The sequence below is a fragment of the Diuraphis noxia genome, unplaced genomic scaffold, assembly GCF_037042655.1.
Source record: "Diuraphis noxia isolate RWA-SAM2 unplaced genomic scaffold, SU_Dnox_SAM2 contig0002, whole genome shotgun sequence".
In the NCBI taxonomy this organism is placed as follows: Eukaryota; Metazoa; Arthropoda; class Insecta; order Hemiptera; family Aphididae; genus Diuraphis; species Diuraphis noxia.
The window spans coordinates 66,318,005-66,328,637 of record NW_028301712.1 but is presented as its reverse complement, the minus strand read 5'-3'; positions in this window follow the sequence as shown (position 1 = coordinate 66,328,637).

Genomic DNA, 10,633 nt, shown 5'->3' with positions numbered 1-10,633 from the left:
AAGTTAGTGCAACAATTCTATAACACTAATTTCCGCTACATTATAACAATATTTAGTACTTAACTAATGCTATTCAACGTAACATTTTTAAAACGAGTTCTAAGTTTACCTATATAATTTCAGATTTTCCTTATTTGATTTCAGCGAGTTCACTGCTATAACGCAAAAATTAATATTAATGTCCACGGACTTCATGAAACCCAAATTCAAAAATGAATTAATAATTATTAAGTTATTTTTAAGCATTGAAAATCTGTTTCCAATTGGTAATTTGCGTGTTTACAGCTGATTTAACTTATCTCCAAATGTTAAACTGCAATGGTGAAGTTTTTCAAATGGCAGATTTTTATGCTATCGATGAACCATTTGTAATATCTCGTAGAGAAACACAGCACTAATCTTAAAAATTGCACCATGGTTGACATAACCAACTGAGCACTTAATATTAGTGTTAAAATTTTCCCATGATCCAAATTTTCAAACAATAATACTGGTTTTTACCTTTGTTAATAGTTTTTATTTAAAAATTGTTCATAAATAATTAGGTAAATATATTATGTATCTTGAATCCATCATGGGTAATATATAAACTTTTACACTTCTCTTAAAAAATTAGTGGACAATTAATATTTAGCCATTAGCGTCCATCTACAATACACTGTCTAGCTGTAATTATTAAGAAATAATCAATACTTAGATATGTATTTAATTCGTTTTATAAATAGCTTCATGTTTTATTCTGAAAATATGTTTTTATTTTTCAAGTCGAAATATACAATCTATGTCAGTTGACATTATAAGTATGTACGATATAAAAAAATTGAATAAAGAAGCCACCCAATGTTGAAAATTGTTTGTTGATTTTTTAAGTTATATTCATTTGGTTAAAATTAAAAATACTGCAGGTACCTATGTGCAGCTATATAATATTATGGTAGAATAATAATAATAACGTTAGAAAATATATGAAAAGCAAACAATATTACAATATTTCTCTCGATTATTACTGCATAATATAATAATATGTATCTACCCAAATATATTATAGTATGATGCATACACTTACATGAACGCAACTGCCGCCTTACAGTTTTTTCTCTTTTGCGTAGGTTTCAAAATGGCACATTAAAAATTATTTTGGGGTACCTACATAAATCTTGTGTCACGGCATAATAAAAATGTATATAATTTTAAGCGTATATTATATTATAACGTTTCAGTCAGAACATCGTGATATTACATTATTATTATGATTATCGTCTACATAAATAATGCGTGTGAATGATATATCCCCGAACGAATAATAATAATAATGATTTAACATTCTAATATATTATACTCCACGATGTCCGTTGCATGCGGTGAGGACGTGAACTGCGATAACTCAAAAATGGTCGAGACTCACTAATTAACTATACATTTAACGTTGTAGGTATACATTGTTATTTCATGCAGTGAACTGAAAAGAAAATTGTTTTAAAATAAAAAATAAATAATATATACACAATTTAGTGGATTTGCGGTATATAAAACGTACAAAATGGTTTTTATTAAAAACTAAAAATGAGTAGGAATATGATATAAAAAAAAGAATTTCCTTAATCTTGAGACAGATTATTTTTCTAAATCGTATTTTAATTAAATTTATCTAACGATTTAACTATTGAAATTTCTCGAATTTTTTTAGAGAATCACTGTAAGTTTATTGTACTTGCACAATTAATTAATTATTTAAATAATTATATCTTCATATTTTTTAGTTGTACGTCATATCTGTTCATCTTGATTAAAATAACTCATCAATTTACTCAAAACTGAATAAACATCCTACTAAAATACTGAAATAGATACAATGTATTATATATAGTTGCTCGATGGATATAAAGGTATCAGATTTTATAAAATATATACATAATACCTACATTTCCGATTTATGAGGTTAACACTTAATTAAAATTAACGAACACTGGGTGTGCTATCATTTTATCTTTTCTTGTTATGAAGATCAAAATACACGTTTCATGAAAATTTATTTTCTCGTTAAATTTTATGTAGGTATGTTGACATTACTAGTTTCAGAGCCACGGAAGTATTATTATTTATTATTTACAGCTTTTATTTATGCAAGTGCATAAATATCGGTACTAATTACTTAATTAATTAATTAGCGCATAAAATAACGTTTACATATTATAAACACTGTGCAGAGAAGATACAACGTTATATTGATCAAATTAATTATTATTATTATTATTATTAGCTAGCATTACGAACACCACTCGACATTTTCGACTTCTATACAAATTAACATTAATCACGAATTTTTCAAAACTATTGAGTTTAAAATATTATTTTTGTATGACTGCAATTAATCTTTTCCATTGCGACAAATTCGATCACAAAACCGTTTGAATTATTGTCGTGATAGAACATTAATTTATTTTATCCGAGAGTTCATTTTTCACGGTCACGTACGTCTTGGGTGTCTATAGTATAATAATGTTACTGTAATGGTTGTACTAAAAGGTATATTTACAAATTATTATTACGATTTGTATACAACTGTTATTGAAGGGTGTTTCTCATAAGTCATAATAAAATAATATTTTTTAAGCACCTTTTATTATTATTATTATTATTATTATTATTATTACTGAATGTTATTAAACTCAATGTCGCGTTACTGACATTAAGATACTTTTGATTTCAAATAAAAAAAGAGAAATCACATACAGGTTATAAGTAACATACTTAATACTTAGGGATAATATATTTCATACATTTTGGTGTTATAACAACTGCTAGTCAGAAATATTAAAATAATCTGTGTGTGTCACGTTATTTTTGAGTTCAAAACAAGTAACAAATTTTTTTTTGTTAAAGTTTTAACAAAAGCGGAAACGAAAAACAAAATATTTACGGAAAGAATTAAAATTTAAAATAAGATATTTCTTAAGCTGTTATTAGTGAACATTTTTAAAATAGTCGAGCATTAATCCACAGTAATTTATTATGGGCGTCTGAAGTTAGAATTTTAACAAAATTCGTTAAAATCATAAAATTTACAAATTATTTTTAGATTACAAATTTCATTTAATTATATCAAATATTTGAACATTTAGAACAAGGTTCCTCATAAGTTTTTTACTTTTAAAAACAAAAATTTTGTTAGAGAGTTTAATTTTTATGAGAAATAGAAATAAAAATAAATAACACACCTTGTAACTTATTTAAAATACAAATAAATAAATAAAAATGTAAATTCAATATATAAAATCAAACCATAAAAATTTATCTCACCTTGAAGTTAAATAATTGGTAAATAGCATTTGGATATTAACTATTATTAGGTAGTTACATTTATTATTATTAAGCTTTATAGCTTAACACGCTAAATGTATAAAAAAATGTTGCAACTTGCAAATTTGTTACTTATTGTTAGCGGAAACAATACACACGAGGTTTCTTCTTAAAGAGCACAATTTATATTATTTTTAATTGATAAATATGAATGTTTAAAACACTCATACAATAAACAAAAAAAAAGTATTTGTTTAAGTGCTTGTATTTATAATTGGAATAATAAGTTCTTGATATTAAAATTTAAAAATGAGATTGTAAAGTATAGTTACTTATACTCTAAGCCAGTCTAAGCATTTAAACTAACATACATTATAATAATGAATTAAACTAGTCCAATTGGAAAAACATAATTATCTTTTCAGTATTTTCAATATACCTACCTTTGTATTGTAGGTACATCAAACACATCTAACAATAGAAGGATAGTAAAAACATTGAATCATATATTAAAAAAAATTTTAACATACAATTCAACAATAAATGTGATAGTAACGCTCATATAGAATAAGTATACAATAGTAATATATACTAATGTACAGGTAATATAATAATATAATGTATTAGTAGGAGTATAGAGCACAAAAAAAATTTTCAATCATTTAAAAAATTCAATTATTAAATGAAAAAAGCAAGACCAATCGTTTGTGATCCATTAGACGTGGTGAATGGCGTAAGCGAATACGTACAACTGAGTGCCTGCACCGTACGTGTGGACGAATATTAAGCATTATTGTGCGACTTTTTTGAAGAGACAAAAATAATTGTAAAAAAATTGCATATATATATGTTTAAATATTTTATTCGATATCATATATTATCTACGTAAATCGTTTATTAAGTTCGTCAACACGGGAACAAGCAAAATGTGTTTAAATAGGTACCTACAAAAATGACTAAACTACTTGTACGTCTTTAAGGCGGAGTCGTTGTAAAGATATATTTTATATATTATTATATTATAAGCCTAAAGATATTAACTTAAGATATATAAACGACAGAGGGTGTGTTCAAAATTTAGTTTAGGTACTCCACATAGCAATCGAAACCTCATTAGTTATTGGCTATTATATAGATATTGAATAATTATCAAAATATTATATTGCTGCAGTTTAAATTGCGCAATATTAATTCTATATAATTTTATTTTGAATATGCCTATTTAAATTCGTACGATGGCTTGTTTATTTTAATTTAATTAATTACTATTTTTTTTTACAGCCAGTTTAATCACACAGTAGTTTAACAACAAACCTAATAATTTACTGATTAATTTTCTCTACAATGATTATAGTAATTGTTTTTTTACATTTTAATTACTCGTTATTATTTCATTAAATTAATTTGATGCTAGTTATATTTTTCTTTTCAGTTTTTACGATCTCGTTTCGTATTTTCTTTCAAGACTTACTTATTTTATACTATATACATACCTTAACCTCCACAGGTCGTAATATTAAGTGTGTACATAGAACATAGATTATACAGTTACCGCCAAAAAAATATTTCTTATTCAAACATTATAGTTGATACATTACATTTTTACTGATATTTGTACTCGTATATAATATTATAGCTAATGAAAATAATTTTGACAGTTAAATTTGATTTCAATTATTGTTGTATGTAAAATCGCCTTTTGGAGCAGTCAAAATGATTCAATCATTAATTTTAAAGGTCTAGTAAGTTAGAAAATTATGTATAGTTTGTGTATAGGTTAGGTCAAAATTTGAAAATTCTCATTGCTTTTCAAAATAATTTAGAATATATAAATTTTTTTAGAAATAATAGAATTTCAATAATATTTTTAACCAGATATTTGTAAATTGAAAGTTTTTTTAGGTTTTTCAATTTATGTTAGTAAAATATCTGTTTTAAACTTAAACATGCTGGAAATACAATAATAGGTATCCATGTACCAAGGATAATATAAGTTATTCGTTATAATCTTCAACCTTAAAGTACCTAAAGATACTTAAATTATGATTGTCTATATATAGAGAAGTTTTCAAAATGTAAGGGTAAAAATATTTATTCCATTAACCTATTCGTCCTATAATATGGTATATATCGGAACTGACAACTGAATTATAAGTAGTTATAGCTAATACAATAATTTATTAGTGAATAACAAAAATTTGTTATTTATTGTTACATAATAGTTAATACTTATATGTGATATATTTTGGTAAAAAATAAGTTTAATCTACGACATGTAAATTATTACCAGGTTATAGTAATATAAAATAAATCATAAAAAATAATCCTTAGTTATAGATGCTTATAGATCATCTAGACTCGGAATAATCATTCGTATGAAATGAATTGTTGAATTCAAAAAAGTATCCATCAGTACTTAATGAGAAATAGTACTCGACTCAAACTACCCTATCTAACCAGACTGGAATCCTAGGTTTTTTGTTTTATACAATAAGTAAATTATGGTTGGTTACAAATTATACACAACTATAATGTAAATACACGTCATTATAATATATTATTCCTCGTCTACGTTTAATACACTTTCGATCATTTATAGTACCGGTACATTCTAGTAAAATACATGCATAAAAATATATTTATTGTATTTTAATTAATTATAAGAAATAGTTAATCAACAATTATGAGTAAATCTGTTTCGGAATTCATCAAACATTTTTATTTTTAGATGTCTGGATAAATAAAATATTCAAGGTATTATCATCGCCATAGAAACACTATAATAACTAATCACTTGGCATTCTATATACCTATGTATAATTTATTAAAATGATGATTCAATTAAAATAAAGTAAATTGATATTTTTATAATAATGCCTGGAATTTTGTTCAACTAAGAGTTATTCGATAGACATATTGTATAAATAAAACTATAAATACATTTTTTTTAAATTGTAAAGTCTAAACAAAAATTGTAAAAATAAAGATCATGTCCAAATAATTCAAATTTAATAAATGAAAAAAAAGTTTAAACACTGTTGGCCGAACTTCTTTAAATAAAATAAAAATGAATTATGTAGAAATTTCGTTAAAATAAAAATATACTTAAATATTTTCACTTTTCAAATCTAGTTTTTCTTTGTGCAATGTACAAAAATAATAATAAGTAATATGTATAATAATAAAATAATAAATTAATAACTTTTATATCTATATTATAACATTGTAGTTTAATAAATAAAATTAAAAATAATTTGTATGTTAGTTAGTACTCGTTCCTATGTATACATTATTACTTCATTAGTTTTGTAATCTATTCTTCTTCTTATATTTTAACTTCCCAGATAAATCATGCTTTTGTGAAAAATATCGTAATTGTTGTTTAAATTTGCCATACTTTTGAAAGCTTTGAAGTACAAATTCTAAGATAAATAACATTTTCAGCGGGTTGTTTGTTTCCCAGCTTACTCTCGTATGTCAGATTAACGAGCGTATGTGTACTTACTTTATAGATTAGAATAGTTTAAAATTTGTGGAATATAAACTGTAAATGTATTTTAGAATTTTGTTATTTACTCTAGAATATAATAACATAAAATTAAAAAGTTAAAATATATTAACGTTTTTTAGTAAAAAATTCGTTATATCGTTTAGAGTTTCATTAAATAGAGTTTCAAAATTATTATATTTATTTTGAATATTTAAGTATCGGAATAGTTCGTAGTTGTACAATTATACTGATTAAAAGTCAAAGATTAGAATAAGAATAAATGCATATAAAAAATATAAAAAATATTTTATTAGGTAAACTAGTTATTTATTTTTTATGATTATTATTGTGAAACATTTAAATCTGGTCCATCACAAAATATTAATATATTGAAAATAGATTTTTCTTTTGTACAATCAAAATGTATTACAATAAATATTTTTGTTTTAACCTAGAGATATATCTCAATCCTTTTTTGTTCATATTATTACCTTTGTTTTGTATATATTATTGTTAATGACTTATTCTTGTTAAAAAAATATATTTATGTTAAAGGCCAATAACCTTTGTTGTTGAGGCTCATTTAAAATAAAAAAAAAAATATTTTTGATTTATATTGGTAGGTGATCAGTGATGGTGAATTCTGATCACTATTGTCTATTTTACTGAAATATTTTTTTACAATTGATTATTAAGTATTTAGATACATCATATAAATACTATTTTTTTATTATTATTAAAATAAATAGGCCTCGGCGTCTATGGCCATTGGCATACAATAATGAGTTTAAAGTTAACAATTTTTAAGAATACAATATTTAAATATTATATAAACAATAGCAGATTATAAACTATTTATAAGCTTGGTTTTAATTTAAAAAAAGGCCATCATGTGACTTATGGTATCTGTGTGGAGAGTTTTCCGACATATTGTGTTAATACTGTTAATATTATGTATACTTACTGATAAGCATAATATATTTTAAATGAGAAATTCAAGCGTCATAATATAAATTTCAGGAACTATTGTTAATAGGCATTATACGTTAAAAATAAAAATGATTAACTTCTTTAGTTGTTAAGGTTATTAAAGTAAAATTAAGTTATCGCCCTTAAAACATATTACAATACCTACTGTACTATAATACAAATAAACATAAGCACTGATGATATAATAGGTATAATATTTCTGATTCCTAATTAAATTCAAATATTAACAATCTTTAATATTTATTTAAATTTTTTCTGTACTACGTCATAAGAAATTATATGAATTATCTTCTTGTACTGAATTGATAATAAACCTTCCTATCTCTAAAACGGATTAATTAGTTATTATATAGACGATATTTTGTGTATCTTCTAAACTACATCAATTAGGATACGTTAGTAATTTTATGCAATATTTTGTCGGTTGTCGGTTATATACATATATACTTGGTATACGTGCGGTAATGTTATGAGTACTATGATGTATGCACGAGTATGGACATACAAACTACCAAAATTAATTGCAAACGCGTCATGAAGAAGGCAACTTTAATTTTATTCTTATATTATTATTTTAGTAATAATATAATAATATAGCCGTTATAGTAATAATAATTTTGATAATAGCTAGTTTTTTGGCTTTTTAATACATGATCCTATTCGCATACGAGCCACCACCACCACCAAAAATGATACATTATAAAATCTAATACAGATATATATTATATATTATATATAATAATATATACCTATATAGGTACATAATATAATAACACAAGGTATAGGTAAATATGTATACATATAGTAATGAATTATTCATCGAATATTATAACTACTGAGAATTTAATACATGATAATATAATATATATATACAACGTGTAGCAGGACACGATTACAAAACAGTTTTTTTTTTTGACCATGTTGAAATAAAATCCGTCCGTGTACACAAGGCGCAGTCTTCGTATTATTCGATCCGGCTTAATTTAAAAACACAATTATAATAATTACATTGTAATCAACGAAAATAAATTCGTATATATAAATATATAATTCGGCGCTGTGGAAACGGTATATAATATATATTTTCGTATTCGAAATCTCTCTGATTCGACACAGTCGCTGCCGACGGGTAGAATATCGTATGGCCGTAAATTGTATGTACCTAAACTCCTACTACATATTAATATTATACACAAGAATATAATATATATATACCTATAAATAACACAAACCTAGCCACACGATACGTCATATTAAGACGTGTCCGATTTCGGGATTTCGAATATTGATCGACTGTAACGCAGTCGCTTCTCAAAATATTATATTATTACCACATTTGCGGCATTTTCCGCGCGCACGTAGGTTCACACACGACCCGTATACGCACCCATGTGGGTGTTCCAAAATATGTATTATATTATTGCATGTTAAACTTACATGATCTAAAATCTTACCGTTAACCACGTGTATCTATAACATATATAGTAACTTTTAAACAAAAAAATTCGAATTCGTCTTGGAACGATATATTGTTATATTATATTTGTGTTAATAGTTATTATTACACGGCCGCACGAGTATAATAATGAAATACATATTATAATGAGCCGAATCTACGCGCATGACCCGAGACGAATCGCCTAGACATTCTAATGTATTAAGTCCAGTGGTATTTTAGTACATCGTAGACACATTCATTACACGGATCTATCACTTGAATCGTTTTATGATATTATTCATTTTCGTAAAACGCATTTATTATATTACGCCTTAGTGTTCACGCATTATAATAATATCATTTCAATAATACCGCAGTACCGTTACGACGCTTCGACTATTCGCGTGGTTTTGTTTCCGTAATCATATTTTTCAAAGTTTCAAAAGTTTTTCTTTCCAAACGTGGAATCCATAGTTTTCTTATATTCCCACTCGAAATTCCACGGAACACCTATTGGCGGCGCGATAAATTAAATTTGACATCGTAAAACTACGCAGCGTTGAACTATATACTAAATCCTAAATAACAGTGAACTGAATATAGTGTACCTATACTTATTTTCAGAGCATAAAATGTAATACATTTTTTAGCATTTGCCTGAGATAGAATCCGTAACAAAAGCAGTCTAGATTTTCACCAAAACAAGAAATAAATTAAGCAAACAATATATTATGACAAACAATACTTTATTTTAAAATAGAAAATTCGTAAATATATATAAAGAACCTTTTGCTCAGAACCAAAATATGTTAACTTGATTTTTTAAAATTCTTTTTCATAAATATACATATATTTATTTAAATATGCTCTAACATTCTAGAGCTCATAAACAATACAACCACTTACAGCACTTGCGTACCGAAAAAAAATCACAATCGTATTGATAAAAAACTTGTTAACATAGATTACAAGATTTTTGTATCAATTTAACAATACTATTGTTGCACCTTCTGATAGTATTGAATCAATCACTAAAAAATTTTGCTTTGACAATTAGTATGATTAATACCCATGTTTTTTTTATTATTATTATTATTATTATTAAATAAACTATCCGTGGCATCTGTGGCCATTGGACGTAACAATAATTTTTAACAATATATTCAAAATTATTTACATGATGATATTAAATAGTGAGAAAAAGGAAAAAAGAAACTTATAATAGTAATATTGGTAAAACAGGACGTGTATACAATTACAATTTGTTAATAAGTTGTGTTTCTATTAAAAATTGTATCATTCTGAAGACGTTGGTTGGTTTTCGGGGTTGAGTGCTTCGGCGAGGTAGTCGGAGATTTGATGTTGTCTTCTTTCCTGATAACTAATGTTATTATGTGACATAATCGTATATAATA